The 14,843-nt window shown below is 41.8% G+C and overlaps 1 protein-coding gene and 1 pseudogene across 3 annotated transcripts in view; both read right to left on the bottom strand.

Moving 5' to 3' along the window:
• XPNPEP3 (X-prolyl aminopeptidase 3) overlaps positions 1 to 14,843 on the bottom strand; it is a 71,196-nt gene that overhangs the window by 20,664 nt on the left and 35,689 nt on the right. The gene's annotated exons all lie outside the window — the stretch shown is intronic.
• LOC144577400 (large ribosomal subunit protein eL6 pseudogene) lies at positions 1,141 to 2,150 on the bottom strand (annotated as a pseudogene).

Raw genomic sequence — 14,843 nt, 5'->3', positions numbered from 1 at the left:
CAAAATTAAAAATCCAGAGATTCCATTTTAGGCTCTTCGGTTCTGAGGTGTTCTGAGCATTCATCACTGGTTCCTGGTCTGTAAGAGAACCACCAAGCCCTTACCTAGGAGGAAAACAGGAGCGTGCACCTGTCTTCTGCAGACTCCCTGCTGTGAGACAGCCATGGGCTGTGATAGACATCTTTAGCTTTAATGCGGTTATGATATGAAACCTTTTTCTTGTAATGACTGTGTATTTGTAAGTACTGTCTTTGAGTCTCCTTTAACAATTGAATTCTGTTTAACTGCCACTTAGAAGTAAGAATGTTTAGAATACACCTGATTCACTCTTGATTTTTTACTGATAAAATTCACATCAAATAAATTAACCAATAAGTGAACCTAGTGACATTTAGTACATTTGCAATGTTTTGCAACCACCACCTCTCTCTAGTTTCAAAACATTTTCAGCACCAGAAAAGAAAATCTCTTACCCATTAAGCAGTTAATTCCCGTTCTCCTCTCACCCTATTCCCTGATATCCTCTAATCTGTTGTTTGTCTCTCTGGGTTTAGCTATTCTGCATACTTCATATAAATGGAATCATACAGCCGGGCGCACTGGCTCACGACTGTAGTTCCAGCACTTTGGAAGGCCACCATGGGCAGACGGCTTGAGTCCAGCAGTTTGAAACTAGCCTTGGCAACATGATGAAACCCAGTCTTTATAAAAAATACAAAAATTAGCAGGCCTGGTAGCGCGAGTAGTTCCACCTCTCAAGTAGCTGGGACTACAGGCAAGAGCAACTATGCCTGGCCTGTTTATTTATTTATTTTTTGAGGTGGAGTCTTGCTCTGTTGCCCAAGCTGGAGTGCAGTGGTGCGGTCTCAGCTCACCACAGCCTCTGCCTTCTGAGTTCAGGCAATTCTCCTGTCTCAGTCCCCTGAGTATCTGGGACTATAGGCGCCCACCACCATGCCTGGCTAATTTTTACATTTTTAGTACAGATGGGGTTTCACCATGTTGGCCAGGCTGGTCTCGAACTCTTGACCTCAGGTGATCCACCCGCCCTGGCCTCCCAAAGTGCTGGGATTACAGGAGTGAGCCACTGTGCCTGGCCCTGGCCTATTGTTAAACTTTAAGAGTTCTTTAAATATTCTGGATACTAGACCCTTATCAGCAATATGACTTGCAAATATTTCTCTCACTCTATAAGTTTGTTTTTTCACTTTTTTGATAGTGCCCTTTTAAACAATTTTTTAAAGGTAATCAGTTATTTAATTAGATTATTAGGACATATAAAACACCAATTTGTGAGGATAAATTCCATTTGTCAGGGCAAACACAGATTGCTGGTAGCCCTGGAGCTGAGGAATAGCTTTGATTTTTGGTAAAATTTGTGAGTCCACAGCTTTCTGATCAATCTTGTGCTGCTCTGTAATCTCGTATTTCTCTTTTTCTGTGTCGAAGATCTCACCTTCCTGGTGTCTGGGCTTCCGCAGCTTCTTCTTCTTGAAGTAAGCATCAGTAAGACGTTTTGGAATTTTTACATTGCTGATATCAATTTTGGTTGAGGTGGCAATGACAAATTTCTGGTGCGTTCCTCGCAGAGGAACTCGATTGAGGTCCAGTTACAAGTAACAAGCCACTAACCAGCTGCTTCAGGAAAACCACCCTCTTGCCCCTGTGGTGTCCAGTGAGGATGATCAGAATGGTCCCGGGGGTGATGCTGGCTCGCAGTTTTCTCACATGCTAACTAAAGGGTTTTTGCCGTGGCTCAACAGCTTTTGAGGCACATCTTTGGTAGGATAATACCTAGGCATTCTGCGAAGTTTAACCACCCGGGTACCACCAATTTTGTCACCACCAACTGGTTTTGTAACAGTTACAAGAACCTTCTCGTTTTTCTTTTCAACCTCGGATTTAGCCGCAGAGTACTTCCTCTTGTACATGGTCTTTCTGGAATACGTGGCAGATTGGGAATACCAATTCCTCTGACAAGAACAGGACTGTGGCTACAAAATGGGGCTTTCCCTTCTTGGGCTTTTTAGCACTGAGGTTACCCTTTTTCACTCTGCTACCAGCATCAGCCTTCTTGGCTTCCGGTTTCTTCTCTTTAGTATCCGGCTTCTCAACTTTTTCACCTGCCATCTTGCAAGATGGGAAAGAGCTAAACACTTTTATAAAAGTCTTTTTTTATTTCTAATTTTTTTTAATAAAAAGAGATGAGATTTCACTATGATGATCTTCCCCCTTGGCCTCTCAAAGGGCAAGGATTACAGGATAAGCCACCATACCTGGTCCCTTTGTTTTTTTATAATTTTAAAATTATTATTGTTTTCAGACAGGGTCTCACTCTGTTACCCAGGCTGGAGTACAGTGGTGCAATCTCGGCTCATTGAAACCTCTGCCTCCCAGGTTCAAGTGATCCTTCTGCCTCAGCCTCATGAGTAGCTGAAACTACAGATGCATGCCATCACACCCACCTAACTTATTTTTGTATTTTTCATACAGATGGGGTTTCACCATGTTGCTCAGCCTGGTCTCAACCTCCTGGGTTCACAAGATCTGCCCACCTTGGCCTCCCAAAGTGTTGGGATTACAGGCATGAGCCACTGAGGTCAGACTTTTAATTAATTTATTTTTAAATTTAATAAAAATTTATTTATTTATTTTGAGAAGGAATCTTGCTCGGTTGCCCAGGCTGGAGTGCAGTGGCACAATCTTGGCTCACTGCAACCACCACCTCCCAGATTCAAGCAATTCTCCTGCCCAGCCTCCTGAGTGGCTAGGGTTACAGGCACTTGCCACCATGCCTGGCTAATTTTTTGTATTTTTAATAGACACGGGCCATTAAAATTTTTTGTAATTTTAATGTTGGCCAGGCTGGTCTCAAACTCCTGACCTCAGGTGATCCACCCATAGTGGCCTCTCAAAGTACTGGGATGACAGGCGTGAGCCACCGTGCCCAGCCTTTTTTTTCTCTCTCTCTTTTAAGGCTGTTTCTCAGTGTGAAAAGGTGCCCTTTGATGTACAGAAGTTTTAAACATTGATACAGTCTATTTATCTACTTTTTCTTTTGTTGCCTGTGCTTTCAGTATAATATTTAAGAATCCTCTGGCAAATCCAAGGTCATGAAGATCAACCTTATGTTTTTCCTAATAGTTTTATAATTTTATCTCTTAAGTTTAGGTCACTGATCCATTGTTAATTTTATTTATTTATTTTTGAGATAGAGTCTTGCTTCAGGCTAGAGTGCATTGGTGCAATCTTGGCTCAATGCAACCCCTGCCTCCTGAGTTCTCGGGATTACAGGCATATGCCACCATACCTGGCTAATTAGGTTAATTTTTAGATATGGTGTGAAGTAGGAATACAACTTCATTCTCTTTTTCTTTTCTTTTCTTTTTTTTTTTTTTTGAGACAGAGTCTCACTCTGTCACCAGGGTGGAGTGCAGGGCATGATCTCGGCTCAGTGCAACCTCCGCCTCCTGGGTTCAAGCAATTCTCCTGACTCAGCTTCCCTAGTAGCTGGGACTACAGGAACATGCCACCACACCCAGCTAATTTTTGTATTTTTAGTAGAGATGGAATTTCACCATGTTGGCCAGGATGGTCTTGATCTCTTGACCTAGTGATCCATCCACCTCAGTCTACCAAAGTGCTGGGATTACAAGTGTGAGCCACTGTGCCTGGCCGCAGCTTCATTCTTTTGCCTGTGGATTTCCAGCTGTCCCAGCACAATTGATTCATTAAAAAAAAAAAAAAAAAAAAAATTCATCCTTGGTTTGATATGGCACATGCTTTGAAATCATGGAATGTGAAAATGATAGACCCTGAACTTCACAAGCCAGCAAAATGGATTGGAAGGGAATTGTGTATTGTTGGTAGGTCTGCTAAAAGTTCAGTAGTTTGGTTAGTGCCTTCAGTGCTGGCTGAAAGTAAACTCAGAATCTTTTTCAGATGAGCTTCTCTTTTTGATCAACAGATGGAGCTCCAACCAGAAGAAACTGGGACACTATCATTTTTCTGATGAGTCAACTGAGATCAACTACAGCTAAAATAATTCTAGTGGGGAGTTGACAATGATGGGTAATAAACCAGGACGTAAGGGGCTATTCAGTGAAAGATATGAGCCATTTTCTAGATTATTACATGTAACACCCTGAGGAGCTCTTGTTAAAAATAGTTCCTGAGAATTTTAGGTCAAAAAACACTGTCTCTCATTTTGAATATTGCTGAGTAGGAGAATGGTTCACAGGGAAACCCCTAGTTTATTAAAATGAGTGAAGGGAGGGGCCTACCATACATATCTAGACATGGGCAACTGTCCTGTCCCTCCCTTGTCATATAGTAAGTGCCTCCTGAAGCTGCAGAAATGCTGTTGATGAAGACAGTACAGTTCTGGTTGTATGAGGACCATTATGGGATACCCACTCACTCAGGTTATTACTGATACAGTGATAAAAGGCATCCACCAGAATGAATTTCATATGTGACTTTGCTGTTAGACCTCAGGAAGATGTAAAAAGGCAATTTAAGATCTTTTATCCCAACTTTCTGAATAACAAAAAGACATTAAGTTGAAGCCTACCAAAAAAATACAATCAAGAAAGAAAGGTGGCATGAAAAAAAAAGAAGGTTACCCCTTAGTTTATACCACATATAAATATTGACTCAAAATGGGTCAAAGACCTAAACTTAAAACGATAAAACTCTTCAAAGAAACTACAGAAGAATACCTCTATGTCACTGTATTTAGTAATATTTTCTTGAGTATGACACCAAAAGCACAGTTAACACCAACAAAAAAGATAAACTGGAATTCATAAAAATTTAAAAATTTTGTGCATTTAAGGACACTATCAACAGTAAAAAGCCAACCTACATAATGGGAGAATATCAGATTAGGAGTTAATATCAAAAACATATAAGGGATTCCCACAACTCAACAACAAAAAAACCCAACCCAATTTAAAAAATGGGCAAAGGAGTTGAACAGGTATTTCTCCAAATAAGATACACAAATGACCAATAAACATATGAAAATATGCTCAACATCACTAACTGTTAAGGAACTGCAAATCAAAACTATGAGATATCATTCCACACCTGTTAAGATGGCTAGTACTCAAAAGGCAGAAAATAGCACGTGTTGGCAAGAATGTAGAAAAATTGGAACCTTTGTGTATTGCTGGTAGAAATGTAGGCCAGGCGCAGTGCCTCAAGCCTGTAATCCCAGCACTTTGGGAGGCCGAGGTGGGTGGATCACAAGGTCAAGAGATCGAGACCATCCTGGTCAACATGGTGAAACTCCGTCTCTACTAAAAATACAAAAAATTAGCTGGGCGTGGTGGCGCATGCCTGTAATCCCAGCTACTCGGGAGGTTGAGGCAGGAGAATTGCCTGAACCCAGGAGGCGGAGGTTGCGGTGAGCCGAGATTGCGCCATTGCACTCCAGCCTGGGTAACAAGAGGGAAACTCCGCCTCAAAAAAAAAGAAAGAAAAGAAATGTAAAATGGTCCATTTGCTGCAGAAAACTGTATGGTGGTTTCTCAAAAAATTAAGCATATAGTCAGGATGCTGAGGTGGGAAGATCACATGAGCCCAGAAGTTCGAGGCTGCAGTGAGCTAAGATGGTGCTGCTGCACTCCAGCCTGGGAACAAATGGAGACTCTGTCTCAAAAAAGAAAAAATAAATAAATAAACACACAATCACCACAGATCTAACAATTCTACTTCTGGGTATATACCTCAAAGAACAGAAAGCAGGGACCTGAAAAATTATTTGTAAACCCAGGTACATAGCAGCATTAGTCACAATAGTCCAAAAGATGGAAACACCCCACGTATCCAACGACACATAAAAAAGTGAACAAAACATTGTGTTTATTATTCAGCCACAGAATAATGAATTCTGATAAATGCTACAACATGGATGAATCTTGAAAACATTATACTAAGTGAAGTAAGCCAGTCACAAAAAGACAAATATTGTATGATTCCACTTATATGAAGTAGCTAGAATAGGCAGATTCACAGAAAAAATGTAGAAGTTACCAGGGGCTGGGAGGAGGGGAGAATGGGAAGTGATTATTTATTGGGTACAATTTCTATTTGGGATGATAAAAAAAAGTCTGAAAAAAGATAGTAGTAATGGTCACACACAGTGTGAATAGACCTAATGTCACTGAATTTCCATTTTAGCCATTTTTAAGACACACACTTAAAATGGCTAAAATTGTAATTTTTTTTTTTTTTGAGAGAATCTCACTCTGTTGCCTAGGCTGGAGTGCAGTAGCATGATCTCAACTCACTGCAACCTCCACCTCCTAAGCAGCTGGGATTACAGCCATGTGCCACTATGCCCAGCTAATTTTTTGTATTTTTAGTAGAGACAGGGTTTTGCCATGTTACCCAGGCTAGTCTCAAACTCCTAGCCTCAAGTGATTCGCCTGCCTTGGCCTCCCAGAGTGCTGGGATTACTGGTATGAGCCACCGCGCTTGGCCTAAAATGGTAAAATTTTATATGCATCTCACCACGTTAAATAAAAAACACATAGAGGCCAGGCATGGTGGCTCATGCCTGTAATCTCAGCACTTTGGGAGGCTGAGGTAGGCAGACTGCTTGAGCTCAGGAGCTCATGGCCAACATGGTGAAACCCTGTTTCTTCAAAAATTATAAAAAATTAGCATGGCATGGTGGCACATGCCTGTAGTCCCAGCTCCTAGAGAAGTTGAGACATGAGAATTGCTTGAACCTGGGAGGTGGGGATTGCAGTGAGCTGAGATTGCACTACAGCCTGGGTGACAGAGACCCCACCTCAAAACAAACAAACAAATAAAAATTCAGTTTTTATATTGTTAGGCAGGTATGTTCAAGATTATCTGAGGAATTATCTTAAAGGATTATCTTAAAGGAATTTTAGAAAGAGAAAGGTTCCAATGAGTCTCTAATATCAGTGTCAAAATGCTGTGTTTTAATATCAGCATGGTAATAGATAAAGAACATTGATAGGCCTGGAGCAGTGGCTCACGCCTATAATCCCAGGTGGGTGGATCACGAGGTCAAGAGATCAAGACCATCCTGGTCAACAGGGTGAAACCCTGTCTCTACTAAAAATACAAAAATTAGCTGGGCATGGTGGCGTGTACTGTAGTCCCAACTACTTGGGAAGCTAAGGCAGGAGAATTGCTTGAACCCAGGAGGTGGAGGTTGCAGTGAGCCGAGATTGCACCATTGCACTCCAGCCTGGGTAACAAGAATGAAACTCTGTCTCAAAAAAAAAGAACACTGATATGTAGGCCAGGGTCTCATAACCACAGCTCCTGGCAGGGAACATAAGACCTTTTACAAACATGTGAGTAAAATGTCCTGGAGGTAGAGAACAAACTTTTAAGCCTACCGGATGGAGTAAGACAGTGTACAATACTGTCTGGGGCTCCTAAAGAAGCACTTAGGAATGACAGAATTAAATCATGGGATGTGGGGATGCTGCTGTGAAAGGGATAAAAAGTCTGGTGAGAAGTCTGCTAGCTCAGTTGGTCGAGCATCAGACTTTTAATCTGAGAGTCCAGGGTTCAAGTCCATAATTCAATTTTTTTTAAAGTTATAAATGTTTTTTTAATTTAAAAAAGTCTGAGATGGGTGAGGTGATTCATGCCTGTAATCTCAGTACTCTGGGAGGCTGAGGTGGGTGGAATCACTTGAGGTCAGGAATTGAAGACTAGCTTGGGCAACAGGGCGAAACCCCGTCTCTACTAAAATGCAAAAATTAGCCAGGCATGGTGACAGGCGCCTATAATCCCAGATACTCGGGAGGCTGAGGCAGGAGAATCACTTGAACCTGGAAGGCGGAGGTTGCAGTGAGATTGCACCATTGCACTCCAGCCTGGGCAACAGATTGAAACTCTGTTTGGAACAAAAATAAAAGTCTGATTAAAGGAGGACGTGATAAAAATGTATACTGTGGTGGTATCTCCCTTACCTGAATGTGTAACAGATGTAGATAAAATATCTGAGTGGAAACGGGTATTATGAAAATGTGAAAACCCTGCAGATCTTTTCTTCTTCCAGTACTCATTGAACACGGAAAGCCTTCAGCATTACCTAAACCAATTCAACTAGTACATTTGAAACAATATGGATAATCTAAGGCAGTAAGAAATTACTGCCCTAAATAAGGAAATATCAGACATATGGGAACTGATGTCTATAAACTCACTATGTAATGGCTCGGTATGGCCAACGAGGAAAGCTGATGGATCAGCAGACTGACAGTAGAGTACAGAGGAGTCCTGAAAATTACACCTCCAAGAACCTCAGCAGTCACTGATACAGTCCAGACTACACAACTAATAGAATAAGCTAAACATTACTGTATTCTACATTGATCTAAGACTTTTTTCTCATTATTAGTCACCAGGGAGAGCCAACAGTCTGTATTCACATAGAAAGATTTCCAATATACACTTACACTGTAAGAATATTTAAACTCTCTCATGTACTGTCACAATCCAGTGGTGACTGAAACCAGTTTGAATACAACTGGTGTATTAAGTATATTTGATTATTTTCGGCATTCTCGATGCTCTGGCATCTGGCACTTACAGGGATGGCTCCTTCCACGGTAAGCTAACTCTTAGAGATAGCAAACAACTTGCCTAAGGGCACACCTTTGACATGCAAACCAACCAATCCCAAGTCCATTCCACCACACCACCACCACATGCCTCCTTTATCAGGCTCTGGAGTCCTGGACACTATTTCCCTGCCCTAAATCACCCCAGGGTTAAAGACTGGACAACTAGGGGCCATACCTATAGACCAGAGCCCACTAAAATTATTCCAACTCCCCAATTCTAAGCCTGCTCAGCTTGCTTACCTTGCCTTCCCATTTCTAAATGCTCCCCCCATGCTTTATCCCTTTCTCTTTCTGCCTCCTGACGGACCCTGGCTTCTCCATTTGGCCTTTTGTGGTGTGCTGAGCCTCATTTCTAGGGATTTCTGAGTATAAAAACTTTTTCCTTCCTAAAAGTCATTTTTCTGTTTGATTGTCTTCCTATACCTGATTAAAATAAACTCAGGTACATAATTCCAGGTACATTTTAAACCAACTGGCAATCCAATATATTGATGGTATTATTAGTATCATCTAAAACTGTTTCAAGCTAAAGGTAACTTTACTGAGGTCATAAATCATGTTAATAATGAGGATAATTGATTAACCATGCTAAGTATCCAGGGTCCAATAGAGACTATGAAATTTTGAGGGAATTATATGTGTTGGAGCAATATTGGACATATTACATACCACTAGGAATAGTGTCCTCACTGCCTGCCTATGAGGCTTGTTTAGGTTTAACACCTAGTTGGCTTATTTGATTTTTAGAGAAGTCATATACCTCACTTAAGGATACTTTTGGCCCCAATTTCTAAGATCACCATGAAAAAGGCCTTATTTAAGCAATTAATAAAGCCATACATGCAGAAATGAATAATTTTTAAAAAGACCTTATTTGATTAAAGGCCTGAATAAGCCTTCTTAGAATTGCAGATGGCTATGGCCCAAGTTACTATGTAAGGACCATGTAATTCTAATTCTGAAGTGATATTAGAAGTATCAGCCACCCAAGAGTCCAGTAAAAGCTGTAATTGCTGCTCTATACTAACTCCTGGACTTTTCGGGCCAAGACATTATTAGATGTTGCTTTCCTTGTATGTCTTCTGAAAAACAGTTATTAATTTGTAACACCATTTACTGGGTCAACTCCCTACACTAAAAGATTTGTAAGATTATAGTAAGACCTGAAATATGGCCAGGTATGGTGACTCATGCCAGCACTTTGGGAGGCTGAGTTGGGCAGATCACTGGAGGCCAGGAGTTTGAGACCAGCCTGGCCAACATAGTGAAACCGCCCCCCTACTAAAACTATAAAAATTAGCTGGGTGTGGTGGTGGGCTCCTGTAATCCTAGCAACTTGGGAGGCTGAGGCAGGAGAATTGCTTGAACCTGGCAGGCGGAGGCTGCAGTGAGCCGAAATTACGCCACTGCACTCCAGCCTGGCTGACAGAGAGAGGCTCCATCTTAAAAATAAAAAAAAGACCTGAAATAGATATCTTATTATCCATGATGTTAGAAATGTATTCCAATGAAAAGGAGTATCCATTGAAAAGAAGTAATCTCGGCCAGGCGTGGTAGCTCACACCTATAATCCCAGCACTTTGGGAGGCTGAGGCTGACAGATCACCTGAGGCAAGGAGTTCAGGATCAGTCTGGCCACCATGGCAAAATCCCATCTCTACTAAAAATACAAAACTCAGCCAGGTGTGGTGCCTATAATCTCAGCTACTTGGGAGGCTAAGGCAGGAGAATCCCTTGAATTCAGGGGGTGGAGGCTGCAGTGATTCGAGATTGCGCCACTTCAGTCCAGCCTGGGCAAGACTCCATCTCAGAAAAAAAAAGAAAAGTAGTAACCTCTATTGGAAAAAAACAAAACAAAACTGCATTTCAGTAAGATGGACAACGTCCAAACAAGTTTTGTCATAAGGCTGGGTGCGGTGGCTTATGCCTGTAACCCCAGCACTTTGGGAGGCTGAGGCGGGTGGATCACCTGAGGTTGGGAGTTCGTGACTAGCCTGACCAACGTGGAGAAACTCTACAAAAATACAAAAATTAATGGGGCATGGTGGCGCATGCTTGTAATCCCAGCTACTTGAGAGGCTGAGGCAGGAGAATCGCTTGAACCCAGGAGGCTGAGGTTGTGGTGAGCTGAGACTGCGCCATTGCACTTCAGCCTGGGCAACAAGAGTGAAACTGTCTCAAAAAAAAAAAAAAAAAAAAGTTCTGTCATGAAATGGAAGTGATGAAAATGAACTATATGCTACCACAGGGTCCATGTGAAACACTCATCAGATTCATGAGCAAGTCGTCTTTTCCCCCTAGGATCCCTCCTTTCAATTATTCGCCCACAGACGCCAGGCAATCAAACTGGTTCACAGACAGCTGTTCTAGAACTGAGGACAATTTTGTATGAAAAATAGATGTTCAGAGTCCAGCAGAAGGTAAAATCCTATGGAAAAAGTTAAGAACAAGTTGGTCAACAGAGCTAAATTACAGGCTACAAACACAATCCTGATAGAACTAGACACAAAAGCCCTATTATGTGCGTAAATATCGACTCGGGCTGTCACTAATGGACTTGCAACTGGTTTAACAAGTGGGTCACAAATAACTGAACAATCAAAGGCCCCACCACATGAGGAACTGCTCTTTGGAAATCTCTATGGAAATTCTGAGGGAAAAATCAAAGTAGGGCATGCTGACACTCACTGAAGAAACTCTATGCCAGAATTTAAGGTGACTGGAACCAACAAGTTGATCTCTTGAATGGCAACCAAGTCTATTAAGTGGGTGGAGGAATCCAAGCCAGCCAGTATGCACTGAACAATGACGTACACCAGCGGGCTCCAATGAAGCTTAATTGTTAATAAAAATTGTCCTAGCTGCCAACAGTATAGTCCCATTTTCTGTATTTATCCAATTTATCTCCATATGACTGGACTAGCTCAGTAGCTGACCCAGGGGAAGTCTTCTTCAGTAGGAAAGGTTTGCACCGAAATTAATAAATGGATCTGCCTGACTGTGGTAACCACTGTATTATGTATATGTCTATCAAAATATGTTGTATAATTTATATATAGACAATAAAAAATTTAAAAAATGATTAAGAAAGGCAAGATTGCTGGTAAGAGGAAGGAAGTCAACAAATGAGTGTACAAAAGCTCAACTGATGATTCTGCTGCCTCAAGAAATGCTTAAAGGCAAAGAATAATATTCTCTCTTTGCTTTGACTCAGATACTCCTTGGGGTGAAAGAATTATGAAATCCCCTCCTTTTTAAGAAATGGAGGCCTGCTGTGTTGCCTGTGAGTGCAGTGGCTACTCACAGGCACTATCACAGCACCTCTATCATCGTCTACTATAGCCTCTAACTCCTGGCCTCAAGTGATCCTCTTGCCTCAGCCCCCTGAGTACTGGGACTACTGGCATCACCACCATGCCCAGCTTTCTCCTCCTCTTTTGAACAGCAAAAAAAGAGAGCTAGACAACAGCCAGTCTAACAAGCACACTTCCAGGAGTGACATATGTCCTCAAAATGGATTTAAAAATGGGACAGCTATTCATGATTATATGGAATAATATAAATAAGGCTATATTTTGATTCCTGTTTCACAGGATGTACCTATTATAAATGATCTGTGTTGGGAAAGTAATCTGTGAGAATATTTAGCCAGTTAAATTTGAAAATCAGTCAGCCGGGCATGGTGGCTCATGCCTATAATCCCAACACTTTGGGAGGCCAAGATGGGTGGATCATGAGGTCAGGAGTTCAAGACTAGCCTGACCAATATGGTGAAGAACCCTGTCTCTACTAAAAATACAAAAATTAGTCAGGCATGGTGGTGCGTGCCTGTAGTCCCAGCTACTCAGGAGGCTGAGGCAGGAGAATCACTTGAACCTGGGAGGTGAAGACTACCGTGAGCCAAGACAGTGCCACTCCAATCTGGGTGACAAAGTGAGACTCCATCTCAAAAAAAAAAATGAAACTCAATGAATAATAATCTCAATAAAACATATAACCATTAATTAAGATGATGAGGGTTTTACAAAGGTACCAGAATATGATGATAGAATGGTATCTCATGCCATGTTCCTTCTACTATAATATGTGTAAAAATAGCTATTTGCATTGTTATTGTGCGTGAATAGACCTAAGGACGTGGAGAGAAAATTGGGACACTTGGTTCAGGGACAAAAAGAAATAACAAGGTATAACTTGGTGGGCCTACATTCCTGAGAATTCCATACTCAATGTGGATGATTATTCTGGAAAGTATATTCAAAGGAGTCCATTTAGGTGTGACTACCACTCATATCACCTAAGCCTGGGGGACTCAATATTTTGGGGTCCCAAATTGATTTCCTAGTTGTACTAAAGCAGTCGTACAAATGAAAGTTGTATAAATATTAGTTGTATTAATATTTAATGGCAACAACATGTCGTGTTCCCACACTCAAAATAAGACAGCCTCAGTGGAATCAGGAGACAGGCTAGGAGCAACTGACCAGGTGGATTTGTTTGTTTTTTTTTTTGAGACGGAGTTTTGCTCTTGTTACCCAGGCTGGAGTGCAATGGCGCGATCTCGGCTCACCGCAACCTCCGCCTCCTGGGTTCAGGCAATTCTCCTGCTTCAGCCTCCTGAGTAGCTGGGATTACAGGCACACGTCATCATGCCCAGCTAATTTTTTGTATTTTTAGTACAGACGGTGTTTCACCATGTTGACCAGGATGGTCTCGATCTCTTGACCTCGTGATCCACCCGCCTTGGCCTTCCAAAGTGCTGTGATTACAGGCGTAAGCCACCGCGCCTGGCCCGGTGGATTTGTTTTTAATGAGGAAAGACATACTGATGTAATAGATTTGCCGATTCCAATAGGGTGCCTTGAAGGCCTCTTATTTCAAGAGTAAGAACAAAAGTGGCAAGCTATGTGAAATGATAGACAGTGCTAACAAAATGGGTCTTAAGAATTTATACCATGCACTACCCCAACATGTCCAAATCAATTCAACAATGGGAATAAGCTTGCATGTTAACACAAGCTGCATTACAGATATCTTAATTTAAATGGAGTCCAGGGTATCCCAAGCACAACTGCCAGTGATTCCCATGGCAGAAACCCACACTGTGCATGCATGGGAGACTCACAGACCCTGGGGTCTATGAAAATTCTAACTAAAGGATGCAACCTGTTGAGGTGCTTTTTAACAGTTACAGCATTGCAACTGAGTGCCAACCATTCTTTTCCTATAGTGCAAGTTTGTGGGTCCTGGACAAATTTTAAACAGGATGAGAGTATTTCTGGTGGTAGATAAATGAGTTCTGTTGCAGGACCCTTCTCACTGAGAATCAACATCTGTCAAACCATGTCAACATCTGTGAAACCATGTAACTTTTTGAGACAGGGTCGCACTCTGTCACCCAAGACAGAGTACAGTGGTTTACTGCAGCCTTGACTTCCTGGGCTCAAGTGATCTTCCCACATCAGCCTCCCAAGTAGCTGGGACTACAGGTGTGTGCCACCACATCCAGCTAATTAAAAAATTTTTTTTTGTAGAAATGAGGTCTTACTATGTGGCCTAGGTTGGTCTCCAACTCCTGGGCTCAAGTGATCCACCTGTCCTGGCCTCCCAAAGTGCTGAGATTATAGGCGTGAGCCACCACATCCAGCCGTATCATGTAACTTTTCGAGAAGAAATTTGGCTGTTTACAAGATGTTTTGATCTTGAAATAGCAGAGATAAGGTCTCTGATCTAAACTCCTATGAGAAATAACATATGGTATATAAGAAGAGGTAAATTGCATAGGGAGGGACAAAATAATTACACCATGATTTTTGTCTTCTTTTATTTATTTCTTTATTGAGACAAGGTCTTACTCTGTCACCCAGGCTGGAGTGCAGTGGTGCAATCTCAGCTCACTGCAGCCTCAACCTCCCTGGGCTCAAGTGATCCTCCCGTTTCAGCCTCCTGAGTAGCAGGGACTAACAGGTGCATACCATCATGCCCAGCTAATTTTTTTGTATTTTGCAGAGGCAAGGTTTCACCATCTTGCCCAGGCTGGTCTTGAACTCCTGGGCTCAAGGGATCTGCCCACCTTGGCCTCCCAAAGTGTTGAGATTATAGGCGTGAACCACTGCATCCAGCCGTCTTATTTTTAATTTTAAATTTATTTTTTAAATGTTATTATTCTTTTTTGAGATGGGGTCTCACTCTGTTGCCCAGGCTGGAGTGCAGTGGCAT

The sequence above is a fragment of the Callithrix jacchus genome, chromosome 1, assembly GCF_049354715.1.
Source record: "Callithrix jacchus isolate 240 chromosome 1, calJac240_pri, whole genome shotgun sequence".
Classification (NCBI taxonomy): domain Eukaryota; kingdom Metazoa; phylum Chordata; class Mammalia; order Primates; family Cebidae; genus Callithrix; species Callithrix jacchus.
Note: the sequence above shows the minus strand (reverse complement) of the source record. Positions and strands in the feature narration are given on the sequence as shown.